This window comes from Bos indicus, chromosome 24 (genome assembly GCF_029378745.1).
Source record: "Bos indicus isolate NIAB-ARS_2022 breed Sahiwal x Tharparkar chromosome 24, NIAB-ARS_B.indTharparkar_mat_pri_1.0, whole genome shotgun sequence".
Lineage (NCBI taxonomy): Eukaryota > Metazoa > Chordata > Mammalia > Artiodactyla > Bovidae > Bos > Bos indicus.
Window position 1 is genome coordinate 2,373,518 of NC_091783.1, and position 15,201 is coordinate 2,388,718.

The window sequence follows — 15,201 nt, forward strand, 5'->3', positions numbered from 1 at the left end:
CCAGCCTGGGGCCACCCGGGATCAGGGAGCATCTCAGAACGACCGCAGTACAGTCAGGGCTTCAGGGCTGGGACGGACCAGAGGCACCTTAGAGAGTGAGGGCGACACCCCGACAACCCCAGATAGCTATGGTCCCCGGCTTGATGGCACCCAGGCCCCAGAGTGCCCACGTTTCACCTGATCTTTCACCCACTGAACTCCTCTGAGCCAACCTAAATGTAGCAGAAAGCATAATAATAAATATATCTGACATAGAAGAGTTAGAGAATGCAGTGGCACCCTACTCCAGCACTCTTGCCTGGAAAATCCCATGGATGGAGGAGCCTGGTAGGCTGCAGTCCGTGGGGTCGTGAAGAGTTGGACACGACTGAGCGACTTCACTTTGACTTTTCACTTTCATGCATTGGAGAAGGAAATGGCAACCCACTCCAGTGTTCTTGCCTGGAGAATCCCAGGGATGGGGGAGCCTGGTGGGCTGCCGCCTATGGGGTCGCAGTGAGTCGGACACGACTGAAGCGACTTAGCAGCAGCAGCAGACATAGAAGAGTTCTAGTGTAACATGAATATTTGAGACTCAAAATGAACTAAACATCAGACAGTGTAAGTAAACATTGTAACTCTGAGTACAACACAAATATAAATATGCTGATCAAAAGGAGAAATACAGAACAAACATAATGCTACAACTTGAGTCCCGCATCCTAATATAGGAAAACTAGGTCAGGGTTTTATCTGACACGGACGGTACGGGGAAGTTACAGCGTCACTTTGAAGTTGATCAGAACCGTGCGCTGGAGTTCGTGTCCGGCCGTGGGGACAGCGGCCGGTGGGAGAGGGGGCGGCGGGCGGGGCGGAAGGCCCCGCAGGGCTGGGTCTCAGGAGGGTGAGTGGCCCGCGTCTTGCGGGGAGGGTCCCGAGTGTGTGGTTTATAGGTCCTCACTCCAGTGTTTACAGGACTGAGTGACAATAGCCCAAACGTATAACTCGGTACAGTATAGTCTCAGGGTGAAAGCAAAGTTCTTGCTAAAATAAAACCCATGAACTCAAGTTTTATTTGACATTATTGTGGGGCACACAATTCATAGACGTGTCCCAGTTGTCAGAATTCACACTCTCACACACACACACACACACACACACACAGGAACCGGTTCAGAGCCGACAGTGACTTTAATAAGAAGCACTGCGGCTCAGCCCTGGCGCTTTCTGTCTGCAGCTCATCATCAACCAGGCTGCAGAGCTGTTTGAGCTTCGGAAGACTTGACTGTAAGTCCGCAGTCTGTAGGGCCCTGCAGTGATCTTGAACATTCGGGAAGTGGGTCCTGCGAATGCTGCTGTAGTCAGGAACCTTTAGTCCAGATTCCAGAGAGGAGATGCCAGAGGATTTCTCCTGGAAACTGGACGACACACAAGCGGGACATCTGTGCATCAGCCCTGTGGAGGCTCCGCAGGTTAAACGGCGACAGCTCCAACTGCACAGGATGTAACCCAACATTCTGCAATTATGCTTCAGAACAGGCCAATCTAGAAAGCATCTTTTGCTAGAATTCTCATTTTTAATGGGAAAAATTAAATTTTACATATGGCTATTGACTGCAGCCATGAAATTAAAAGACGCTTACTCCTTGGAAGGAAAGTTACGACCAACCTAGATAGCATATTCAAAAGCAGAGACATTACTTTGCCAACAAAGGTCTGTCTAGTCAAGGCTATGGTTTTTCCTGTGGTCATGTATGGATGTGAGAGTTGGACTGTGAAGAAAGCTGAGCGCTGAAGAATTGATGCTTTTGAACTGTGGTGTTGGAGAAGACTCTTGAGAGTCCCTTGGACTGCAAGGAGATCCAACCAGTCCATTCTGAAGGAGATCAGCCCTGGGATTTCTTTAGAAGGAATGATGCTAAAGCTGAAACTCCAGTACTTTGGCCACCTCATGCAAAGAGCTGACTCATTGGAAAAGACTCTGATGCTGGGAGGGATTGGGGGCAGGAGGAGAAGGGGACGACAGAGGATGAGATGGCTGGATGGCATCATGGGCTCGATGGATGTGAGTCTGAGTGAACTCCGGGAGTTGGTGATGGACAGGGAGGCCCAGCGTGCTGCGATTCATGGGTTCGCAAAGAGTCGGACACGACTGAGCGACTGATCTGATCTGATTCTATACTAGGTGGAATAAAATTGAAAAGATCTATGATTTTGAAATATCTAGATTTAATAAAACACTAAAAATTATAATTAGAGACAAGTTATTGAATGCACTTTGCTTCATACAAATCAGTGCCAAAAAAAGGTACTTTTCATGGGACAAAATATCTGCCAACACAATATTCAAGCTAAAATATTTACAATTTCAATATGAAAAACACAAAATTGAAAAAAGTTCTACTTTAAATAAACATGGTATTTCTGCACCCTACCACAATTATTTTCCTTATGGTCAATTAAAAGTGTTGAAAATGTCAGAACCTATAACCACAATACATAACTTTAAAAAGGAAACATATATTTTATACAGACATAAATTATAAGATGAAATTATAAAAAGCATATATTTTTAGAAAGTATGAGCGATATAGGATCAGCAAGGATACAGCCAACAATTTTTAAAACTAAGTGACTATAGAATAAGAATAATAATTCTGCTTAAGTGTTTTTTAATATTCAGATAATATAAACAAGCCTTTTATATTTTGCTTTAATGTACATGAATATATAATATTCTTTCTTAAACAAATATTCAAATTACATGATCTTAATACTTTTAGCACCTTTTAAGTCTCAGCTTGTCTACCTCTGCTTAGATGACAAATTACACAGTTACCTTGGTTACAGGGCATTAGCCCAGCAACAAATGAAGTGGCATCTTTGATGTTTATATTTCTACCCTCAGGTTGAAGCCGCGACTGGGCTGAGGCCCAATTTGGATGCTCTTGGTCCTTTTCCATAATTCTCTTAGAACCTTAATTCAATTGAAAGGATAGAAATGTGAAAATGAAATTTAAAAAAAAATGAGGAGGATTTTCCTTCTGGGAAGATGGAGTAGACATACTTTTCCTCTCTTCTTCTCATTAAGCATAACTAATAACCTTGGCCATAATACATAAAACAAGCATAAGCAGGCTCAGAAGGGAGGCTTCCCCAAGGGCCTCTGGATGCAAGGAATGGCACATGGCGAGGTCCCTGTGCTTCTCAGGCTTAGGGAAAAAGAGACAGGCAACCACAGATGCCACCAGGAGACCCCAGCAGAAGCCCTGTCTCTCGTGAAAGGGCCAGGACAGGAGCAGCCCCAAGACAGAGTCCTTTCAGACAGGAACCTCTGCTCCAGCCACACCACACACAGTCCCTACCCGCCAATCATCCCAGACGAGTGGGCACCCGCCTGTCCCCCGGTCCCCCAGTCACAGGACAGCGGCCCCTCCACCACCCAGCGAGTGCAGTGACGTCAGCTAGGACAGGCCAGCAACACCCAGATTCTTACTCCGTGATGCTCAAAACACCCAGCTTCCAGTCGGTACCCATGCACCGCACCAAGAAGCAGGAAGATCTCAAAGTGCATGAAGGGAGACACAAGGGAGCTGCTTCAGTCGTCTGACAAAGACCTGACAGCCGCCGTCACAAGCGTGCCATCGTGAGCAAGCAGCACAGGGGACACGAATGCAGAGAACAGGAGCCCCGGCAGAGAAGTTAAAATCTCCAAGAGGGAGACAGAAGATGAAAGGAACCCAGTAGAAATGTCAGAGGCGACGATTGGAAGAACAGAGCGAGTTAGGGCAGTTAATAGTCACGGACGGAGGAATCAGTCACCTCTATTCTGTGCTTCTAAGGTCCGAAAAGAAAGGAATAAATGCAGAAGCCCACTCATCTCTAGACTCTTTAAAAAGTTTTCTAGAAATAATTTTTATTTATTATACTTTTATTGAAGTATAGTTGGTTTACACAAAGTGATTCAATTATACATACATATGTATCTTTTCTCAGAGTCTTTTCACTTACAGATCATTAGAAAATATTGAGTGTAGTTCCCTATGCTATACCCTAGGTTCTTGCGGATTATGTTTTTAAACATAGTTGGGTGTATATGTTAATCCCAAACTCCTAATTTATTCTTCCCCCTTCACCTTTCTCATTTGGTGACTGTATTTTTAAATCCCTTCCCCCGCCCGCCCCCCACTAGGGAGAATTATTTCAGGTTCTCCTCCCTGTAGGCAGTGTGTTCTTGGCTGGCCTTGGAACAGGCCCGCCAGTTCTGTTTGATGCTACATCTCATTTGTACACATGCCAAGACGCATAAACATGTAATCAGAAGCCTTTCAAACTGTTTTCACGCTTCCCCAATGGTACTATTTCACCCAATAACTTCATTTCCACATTTTTGACTCTTGCAATGACACATTTAGCACTGTGAATATCCAACGCCAGGCTGAAAAAGATGTTTGCCTCCTGTGATGAGTTACTGAATATCAGAAGGGCTTCCAAACTCCTTTCTGCCTTTCCAAAAGGAATCCAAGTGTATTTACCCAGCACTGATTTAAACACAAAGTCCTCCTGTTTAAATATTATTGATGTCTCAGTTTCCAGATGATAAATAATTACGTGTGCCAACTTCTGGTTTTTAAAGCGTCTTTCACAGGTACTGTCTCATTTCAGGGTCACAAACCCTGAGGAGGAGACGTGATAGGTAGGTGGGTGTCATCACAGACACACCGTCTGGGGGAAGAGATTGGGAATAAACATTTGCATCTGCCACTGGTCACCCACAGAGGCTTCCCTGGTGGCTCAGTGATAAAGAATCTGCCTGCAATGTGAGAGATGCAGTTTCCATCCCTGGGTCAGGAAGATCCCCTGGAGAAGGAAATGACAACTCACTCCAGTATTCTTGCCTAGAGAATCCCATGGTCAGAGGAGCATGACTGTCTACAGTCCATGGGGCCTCAAAGAGTCTGACACAACTGAGCAAGCAAGCAAGCTTCCCCAGTTGCATATTGGCCGCCTCTGACCTTGGGGTCTCATCTTCTTCTTCCGGGTTACCCACCTCTTTAAGCATCAGATCCCACCCAGAAAGTCACTATTTTGCATTCTTAGGTACTCACTCTAGATTTCCGCACTTCCTTCCAGTTCCTTCTGCTAGCAAATAAGTCATTTTTCTGCCCCTTGTCTGATCCTAAGGCTGTTTACTTTCTTCCCTATAAATGCACCTGGATCTTCCTCACCTCTGCCCACACCCACCTGCCAGGTCACCTGCCGGGGGTGCTCTTCTGACTTCTGGCTCCTTGAACTCTGCCTCCCAAAATGTAGTTCAAATCCTACCTCCTCCTAGAGTCCTTCCACAGGAATTGCTAAAGCAATTAATGTCAAAGTAATTCATCTGGCAGTGAGTCTAAAAAAGAATCTTGTGATATATTGTTATTTTACTCATCATGGATTTATATCTTGTTTCTTAGACTCAATTATAATCTTTTTATCAGCAGGAAAGTTCTTAAATATTCTTTGTATTTTTATAATGACTGTGTGTGTGCTTAGTCACTCAGTCGTGTCTGACTCTCTGCTGCCCCATGGACTGTAGCCTGCCAGGTTCCTCTGTCCACGGGATTTCCCAGGCAAGAATACTGGAATGTATAACAAATCACAGAAAAGGTGTTCCATAGGTCTCTGTTGGTTTCATTTGACCTGGAAATAAAATTTTCTCACTAGAAATACCATTTCCTAATAGAATGTTATCATGGTTTTATTAAAAAAAAAAAACTCTTCTAAAACTGTCTAATGACAGATGCTGATGCTGATGCTAAGTCGCTTCAGTCGTGTCCGACTCTGCGACCCCACAGACAGCAGCCCATTAGGCTCCTCTGTCCCTGGGATTCTCCAGGCAAGAATATTGGAGTGGGTTGCCATTTCCTTCTCCAATGCATGAAAGTAAAAAGTGAAAGTGAAGTCGCTCAGTCGCGTCCAACTCTTAGCAACCCCATGGACTGCAGCCTACCAGGCTCCTCCGTCCATGGGATTTTCCAGGCAAGAGTACTGGAGTGGGGTGCCATTGCCTTTTCCGCTAATGACAGATAACTCGACACAATTATCTAGAAGAGGAAAAAAAGCATTTCTTTTCAAAAACGCTCCAGTTTTAAAATGTTCAGTAAAAGGAAATCTTTGTACGCAAAATGCCACAATTAGAAATGGAACCATAGAGAATCTTATATGTGGTTGTTGTGGGGTGAAAGCTTTCAGCAGACGGTCAGAGTGAACGGAGAAGGCAAAATGAAGGCATATGGGGGTCATATGGTACCTTCATCTTACACGGAGGCTACTCTAGAGGATGGAGCCTAGCCTGAGAGCTGGCGGCGGTCTGGCGAGATCCCTTGCACCGTCAGGACCCTCCAGGAGTCCCTGGGATGCTGGACGGGAGGGGACCGTACCAGGAGGCCTGCCCAACACAGGCCTGGAAGCGGGGCCGGGGCTCCTGCTCCTGTCGGTTCAGCCCGGAGGGTTGGCAACCCAGAGCCTGCATGCCCGGATTAGAGTCCACGCCACGTGGATGGGACTCGCTGGAGAGACTTAAGGAAAAGGGCAGCTGACTGGGTTTTATACTATCTTTTAAAATAATCACCTTTGCTGTTGTGGAGAGAACGGTCTGGTCAGGAGTGAGCAGAAAATTTAGACATGAGTTAGGAGACAGTTGTGAGAGTCTAAACAGGAAATGATGGCAGCTTGGGTTGGATTTAACAGGCCTCTGTGGAGGAAAGATTTGATGCAAGACGTGGATTCAAGATATGAGATGGATGGAAGAGATACAGGGATTGGAGATGTGTTTTACCCCAGATCATTTCTAAGTTTGGGGCTTAAGTAGTCAGGTGGATGATATGCTAGCTAACTGAACTATGAGTAATATATATTCTAGGGCAAAATATATCCCAGGAAGTGTCCTCACGGACCAAGTGGGAGTCTTCCCTTTTTATAAAAACACAGCTGAAGTACAGGTAATGAAGTGCTTTACTCCGAGCATCACAAAGACAGAACGAAAACTTAAAACATCTATAATGCCACAATCTGTACTTTTTACCCTCTCATGGGGCTTCCCTGGTGGCTCAGTGGTAAAGAATCCACCTGCAATGCTGGAAACCCGGGTTCCATCCCTGGGTCAGGAAGATCCCCTGGAGGAGGAAAGGGCAACCCACTCCAGTATTCTTGCCTGGAGAATCCCATGGACAGAGGAGCCCGGCGGGCTACAGTCCAGGACTCAAAGAGTGGGACACAAATGAGCGACACACACCCACACGGAAAGGTAACTAATGCTCAGAAATAGGGAGTTTCCTCAAAGTAAATGCTTTGCTATGCTATGCTAAGTCACTTCAGTCGTGTCCGACTCTGTGTGACCCCATGGACGGCAGCCCACCAGGCTCCCCTGTCCCTGGGATTCTCCAGGCAAGAACACTGGAGTGGGTTGCCATTTCCTTCTCCAATGCAGGAAAGTGAAAAGTGAAAGTGAAGTCGCTCAGTCGTGTCCGACTCTTAGCGACCCCATGGACTGCAGCCCACCAGGCTCCTCTGTCCATGGGATTTTCCAGGCAAGAGTACTGGAGTGGGGTGCCATTGCATCCTCAAAGTAAAGGAAAATCCCAAACCCAGGATGACGACCCTTAGCCCACCCTCGAGGTGGAAGCTCCTTCCTCCTCCAGACACAGGTGTGGTGACGTCACTGGGGGCGAGGTCTCTGGGGAAGCGCTCCTGACCCCCACCCGCCCGGCTCCTGCGCTCTAGGCTGAGGGGCGCCTCTAGCAGGAGCGCTGACATTCCCCTGGCACGGCCCACCCGCAGACCCCATGCCCGTCCCTGGAGGAGTCCAGTCAGTGGGATTCCCAGACCAACTCCTAACCCTGAAGGAAGCAAGGAAGGAGAGAGGAAAGAAGAAACATTTTCTGTTTAAAAACCTGTTTGATTAGGAGAGGCTTTGCCCCTGGTAAGTGAATTCACATGATAAAGCCCAATCTTGTCAGTTGTACATCTGACTCTGCGCTATTTCATTACACTTTTAGTTTGGGAGGACAGTTTCTTTTGATCATCTCAAATTGTTTCAACTACACAAAGGAGGAAAAGAAAAGTTTGAGGAGGGGTCCAGGAACCCCGTGTCTAGGGCAGCGGTGAGACTCCAACTGAGACAGCAAGGGCCTAGCTTTGCAAGGAGTGTGAATTCCAGGGCGGCCCCTAGGGACACTCACGTCTGCCACCTCGCCTGCCTCCTCTCACTCCTTCCTGCTGTCATGAAGCTTAAACCCTGGTCTACAAAGAAGAGTTTTCTCTACAGAAAATGAATACTGAGTTTTAGTAAAGCATTTAGATTCAGCTTCCAAACAGTGAAAAGATGAAGGGAAAAATAAAAAAGGAGGTAGGAGGAAAGAGAGGAGTCTTCTTTGCATTCAGGACATCTGGGAATTTTGCAACTGACACAGACTCAGCCTTCAGGACATGAAGGGTCAGTGACTACCTGCCTTTCTCCTTTCTCCACACTCTCCCCTCCTCAGGCTGGGTGCCCTAACTCTTGACTAACAGAAGGTCCACGGGAGCTGCAACGGGAGATGCTTTGCGGGCTTGGAGGGTACGCTGTTGACATGGCAACTACCGGGAGTCAGAACAAGTCTCAACAGGCTCCGGGTCAGAGAGCGGAAGGCAACCTCGCCCGGCTTCCTCAGCCCTTCATCAGCTTCTGTGACTTCCCTCCAGGTGACCAGCTACAGGTCCTGCCCCCCATGCCTGGCCAGGCTCCAGCGCTGACTCCTGCTCTGTTAACGGTCACTGGCTATTTACGGATCCCCTCACATTAAGAAGGCCCCTCGGCGAGCAGGTAAAGCTATGGTCTTGGAAGCAGGATGCCAGAGCCTGGGTCCTGACTCACGGCTGTGAGTTTGAACCTGCATTAGTGATCTAATGCCCCCGTGCGCATCTCACTTCATCCACAAAGGGGAGGGGACATCAGTCACCTGATGACATCAGGGCCCCCTTCCTAAGGCTGTGAGCACTGAGGGCTGCTTATGAGACACTTAGAACACCGCTCGAACCACAGCATGTCAGAGTCAGAACAAACTGAATGTGATCTAAGAATAGAAGCTATTGCCTTATGATCCTAGGGTTGTGTGAAAACAAAATGCATACGGTTTCTACCATGTCATCAGTACCAGCTACAGAACAAGTGACTTGGGCCCACTGCTCGCCAGGGCCCAGGCACTGGAGTGAGCACTTTGCCTGTGTGTTTTTAATTCTCACTTGTTTCCTGTCGTTCTGGTTCATTTGCAAGAGGAGATGTTCCCGCTGCTCCCACACACACACTTCCTGAACTGGGGATCCCAGAACAAACATGGTCCTCATTACAAGGACCACAGACACCCACCTCCACATGGTTTAGCCAAAGTGAGTTTACATTTGTAATCAACAAACACTGTGAGCTGATTATAAGAAATACAAGAGGTTGGAAGTTCAGCATAACCAAGTTCTGAGCATATTTAAACAAAGAAATCGATAGTGTTGCTGTGAATGCTCTTGAGGCTTATCTAAAGGTTAATTCTTTTTTTTTTTTTTTTTTCTGCACTGTGTGGCCTGTGGGATCTTAGTTCACCAGTCAAGGATTGAACCCATGCACCCTGAAGTGGAAGCACGGACTGCTAACCACTGGGCTTCTGGAAAGTGAAGTCGCTCAGTCGTGTCCGACTCTTTGTGACCCTATGGACTGTAGCCTACCAGGCTCCTCTGTCCATGGGATTTTCCAGGCAATAGTACTGGAATGGATTGCCATTTCCTTCTCCAGCAGATCTTCCCAACCCAGGGATGGAACCCAGGTCTCCCGCATTGTAAACAGACGCTTTACCGTCTGAGCTACCAGGGAAGCCCTTAATTCGCTTTTAATAGACTTTGAAATTTCAGTGGTTTTAGAAGGTCTGAGGAAGAGGATGTGAGGGAAGGACATGGGAAGTTGATGGACTTCATTGCCCGTGAGAATCAATGGTGTTATTATAACCCTCTACCCACGTCTATAGGCTTCCCTGGTGGCTCAGATGGTAAAGCGTCTGCCTGCAGTGCGGGAGACCTGGGTTCAATCCCTGGGTTGAGAAGATCCCCTGGAGAAGGAAATGGCAACCCACTCCAGGACTCTTGCCTGGAAAATTCCATGGACTGAGGAGCCTGGTGGGCTACAGTCCATGGGGTCACAAAGAGTCGGACACGACTGAGCCACTTCACTTCACTTCTTCCACATCTACAGTTCTCAACTTTTCGTGAGCTTAAGAAACAGAAGACCCAGATTGACTTTCCCTTAGCCTGGGAAACGTAAGGGATATTTTTAAAATAATTATAGACTAGAAACAGATTAGCTGGTTCCGGGGAAAAGCTCAGGTGAGAACTGCTGGTCTCATATTATGCTCACAGTGGGCTGGTCTTAGCCTTCATCCCACTCAGGCAAGTTCCCTCTGCTCCTGTTTTATTTCAGACTTTTTATTAGAAATGGATGCTGAATTATAATCTATGCTTTCGGCCACCTATAGATATAATTACAATCTTCCCCCCTTTAATTTGGCAGTCACTAAGCATTATTATGTTTTCTTATATATAAAAAAAGTACTCTTGCCTTCCAGTCAAATCTGCCATCCAGTGGGTCCAAAATTTCTGTGATCACCTCTCCTTTTGTCTGGGACATGCTTCCTCCATCATGAAATCAGACAAGTCAAGTGTGAATCCCAGTTCCAATGGGACAACAGGAGTGTTACTCATGATGAGATGCAATGTCGTGTATACGGAGTGTGGGCAGTGCCTGGCACACAGCCGGACCACAGTAAAGGGTGGTACCGTCAGCATCTCTGTCGGGGGTGTGCTTCTCCAGGAAACCCTGGTCCCCGCGTCAGGACCACCTCCCTCTTCCCGGTGCTTCCTCTGAGGTCCCCATCTGCCCCCACCCCCACCACTGACCTCGGCACAGCAGGAGGCGGGGGCTGCCCTGGGGCTCAGCACAAACCCTGCTGGTGCAGACAGGCTCCTGTCCAGCCCTGGAGAGCAGGCCCAGCAGGTAGGTGAGAGCCACCAGCCCTGGGCTGAAGAATGGCATGCCGGTCACCAGGCAGAGGAATTTGCTGGAAATGGAACCTAAGATTGAATATGCCCTGGAGTGGACAAGGCTGGAAAGACACTGCAGTTCCTCAAACTGAGAAAAGCAGCACTTTTGTGTGGAGAGGGCTCTGTACGCAACGTGCCCACAGGAAACTGGGGCGTGTCATTTCTGAAAATATCAAGTCTTAAGTTCTTACATTTTACCGCAGTTGTTAAGAAGCATATTATTTTCTCCTGACAAGTTCAAAGGACTTTTACAGGCCGTTCAGGAGGGAATTATTCAGCATACTTGTTCACTTTGCTCTCTTCATTCAAAGTCATGCCCATTAGATTCTGAAAAAAAAATAATAATAGCAGCATCATTTTGGTTCTAACACTTTCACCGTCACCTGTTTGCTGTATTTGTCATTTGCCACAAACTTTCATTAGCACTGCGGGTCAAACCCACAGGCAGCAAATGCATTTTGAGAAGTGCAGTTAGATGTGCAAGGTTTTAGCTATTTATAATTCCTGTGACTTACAGTCTAATGTAAGAGATTATATCTGTATTTTTCCATATTAGCCATAATGAGACTTTCATAGAGTAAATAGATATTGTACTTATTTTTGGCAATCACATCACAGATGTATAACCAATGGAGAGCTGGCTCTCTGTAAGACCTTGATTTCCAATTTGTTCAAAACACCAGAAATTTTGTACAAATTTTTTCATGCACTTTCTGCATTAAAGTTCACTAAAGAACACAATGTATGCATATTCATAAAGGCCAGATGTTACTGGGTGAAACAGATTCCCCAAGCAATTATGTTTTTGGCAGGCGTGAGTCGACTGTCCTCAGATGCTCAGAGCTTCCCAAAGAACTTGAATGTGTTGGTCAGATCTCATGTACCAACAATGAAGCAATCACTAATTCTTTGGGCATTTGAGAACTGAAAGCTCAGACACAACTCAGGGGGCTTTGAGACTCTAGTCTATTTTCTTTCCTGCATGCTAAGGTCGTTTCTCAGTGACAAGGGGGAGAGAAATTCTCCATCACGTGGGGACCTGGCTGAGGCTCCCTTTTTGACAGTTTCCATCTCCTCCATGTTCTGTGTTCCCCGAAATCCTGGCTCTAGATCAGGAGGGTCAGCTGGGAGACAAGCTGGGGAGGAGGTGGGAGGAATCCTCTCTCTGCTTCACTTGACGTCAGAGTTCTGCCTCGAGAATCCGTCCTCGGAATTCACTACACAGTAGTCAGTGGGGCCATTTCTGTTTTGATTCTTAAACCTGCCTTCTTGCTCCACGTGTCTGAGGAGCTTCAGGGCTCTGAGAATGGTCCATCCCAAGATGACAATTTCTTTCATGTTTTTATGTATGTAAAATGTCAGCTACTTCAGATAAAATGTGATCATACTTACCCCATGCATTTAGGTAATCAAACTATGATCTTAACATGAAAAGTTACCTACTTTACTATACATAATTAGAATTTTTGTGTATGCTCATTTCCACGGAAAAAATAAACAGGTTCTCAAAAAATGGGTGACTATTTTAAGTGTTTCAGAAACAAAAGCACTAAGACTAAGATGGGAAAGGAGCAACAGTCTCTTTGAAAGAGGCGGCCGCGGCTGCTCTTTGGTGGCAAGCTCTGAGAGATGCTTCTAGCAGGGCCCTCAGGGGGGAGTGACAGATGGGGGTGAGCCTCCACTGAGGCCCAGAGTTTCCCGGGCAGGGCGCCTTCCTGAAGGTTCTTGGTTCACTTTCATAACCTTCCAGAAAATGCCCCTCCCTGGTCAAACCTCCTCCCTTGACCCGCTCTCTCATTCCTGGGAAAATTATCCAGAAGCCGGGTATAGCCTCCTCCAGTGGAATTCAATCCAGTGGTGATCTTCAGCAGCACCTGATGCGTGAAGACAGTGGAAGGTGCAGGAGAGCCTCGGGGTCCTGGAGCTGACGTCTCCCCGGGAGGAAGGAGCAGACTCCCTGAGTAAACTGCTCAGGACTCACACACACAACCCCCACCCCTCAGCCTGGGGGCCTCCTGCCGACTCCAGGCTCCACCCTCCCTCCTGCACAGCTCTGCCTGCTCATCCCGGTCTCTGCAGAGTCCTGCCCCTTCCTATTCTCACAGTGACTTCCTCTAAACGTGTGTTCTGACAGCTCCTGATGCTCTACATGTCAAGACCGGAGAGAAGTCAGGGCAGAAGGTACTAGAACGAGCACCCTCCAAAGTGCAGTCAGCCCCCAGCCCTCGGATGGTTGTACCTCTGCCCTGTGAAAACCCAGACACAGTGATTCTCACCAATTTCTTGCTCTGGGGACCTGTTATCACTCACGTCGAGCAGAACTTCAGGCCTGGGCGATCCATCCGTTATCTTTTGGAGGAGTGCCCTGACTGGGAAAGACGTCCCCGCAAAGCTTGGGGGTCCTTGCTAACGCCTGCTCCCCAGGCTCAGTGCCCCAGGCTCCCTGGTGGCCATGAGGCCCCCTCGCCACCCTCCCAGCTTGTCGTCACCTGCTCTCTGGGCCCTGTACCAGCTGATGCGCTCAAACTCTTCATTTCAAGATCCAGAGGGGATGAGTCGACAGTGGGTTCTGCACGGAGGCTGGGACGCTCCCTGCCCGGATTCTCCAGGTCGCCCTCGAGCTCCCCACGGCGTCACGCACTGCCCCCTGCTGGTCATAGAGTCGTAGCGTCACAGAGAGCGATGTATTTTACACTCGCTCTGTTTGCAGGAAGCTATTCCGGAAGCATTTTCATGCCGGTCCCTTTTTACTTCTGTAAACCCATCTTGGTATCGCTGGATCAACAGCCATCTTGTGGCACCTGGCTCACCCTACCTGTGGCATTGCTGGAGACCGTGTTTGATGTAAAGGTTATTCCCCTTTACAGGTGGCGCGTTTGTTCCTGGAGGAAGAAGGGTCGTTATCAAGAACCATTGGGCCAGAATGGACTGGCTGTTCTTGTGGAACTGCCTGATGACATAGAGCTACGTACTCAGATGACACAATTTTCCTCCAAGCTGGTCTCAGAAGTGTCCCCAGATTTGACTGGGCTATGCAGACTGATGTCTCCAGTCTCCAAAGTGTCCCCTGTCTTTATCTTCATTCCTAGGAAATAGAAATGAGAGTCCCTTGGACTGCAAGGAGATCCAACCAGCCCATCCTAAAGGAGATCAGTCCTGGGTGTTCACTGGAAGGACTGATGCTGAAGCTGAAACTCCAATATTTGGCCACCTGATGCGAAGAGCTGACTCACTGGAAAAGACCCTGATGCTGGGAGGAATTGAGGGCAGGAGGAGAAGGGGATGACAGAGAATGAGATGGCTGGATGGCATCACCAACTCGATGGACATGGGTTCGGGTGGACTCCGGGAGTTGGTGATGGACAGGGAGGCCTGGCGTGCTGCGGTTCGTGGGGTCGCAAAGAGTCAGACACAGACTGAGCGACTGAACTGAACCGAGGCGAGAGAAGAGTGACAGGAGCCATCCTGAAGACGTGACTGACTGCTTCTGTGACATACAGGAGCCCCTTCACACCCTCATATTCCCAAAGGGGCGGATCTCACAGGCAGTGGCATGGTTCGAAGTAATGAATTTTCTGAAAAGAACAGACTTCAGAAATAAGAATGTGATTTACACCCAAAAACCACAGGTTTCACTTTTGCAGTAGACCATCTAAGGGAAGTAAGAACCTGGATGCTTTCCATGACTTCACGGTGGCATCACGGTGGCACACCCTGACAACACGCCACAGACAGAGCGGCGCCTTCTCCTTGGGGCCTTTCCCAAGGAAAAGCACTCCACGTCCCCAGTATCCCATGGACGCCCTCCCCTCACTGTCACCCCAGCCCCGTGGACGCCCTCCCCTCTCTGTCCCCTGATACCCCATGGATGCCCTCCCCTCACTGACCCTGACACCCCGTGGACGCCCTCCCCTCACTGTCCCCTGATACCCAGTGGACGCCCTCCCCTCAGTGTCCCCCGACATCCCGTGGACGCCCTGCCCTCAATGTCACCTGACGCCCTGTGGACGCCCTCCCCACACTGTTCCCTCATGCCCTGTGGATGCCCTCCCCTCACTGTCCCTGAGAACAGCCTGCAGCTCTGGCACCAGAGCGGTGGGACAGAGGCTGCACTCCTTC

General features: G+C 48.2%; 1 long non-coding RNA gene across 1 annotated transcript; it reads right to left on the reverse strand.

Annotated features, from left to right (window-relative positions):
• Positions 1–1,059: 1,059 nt before the first annotated feature.
• Positions 1,060–12,787, reverse strand: LOC139179369 (uncharacterized). Its single transcript, XR_011563741.1, has 3 exons — positions 10,939–12,787; positions 2,819–2,956; positions 1,060–1,472 (listed from the first exon to the last, which is right to left on the reverse strand). It is a non-coding gene; the product is annotated as an uncharacterized lncRNA (long non-coding RNA).
• Positions 12,788–15,201: the final 2,414 nt, after the last annotated feature.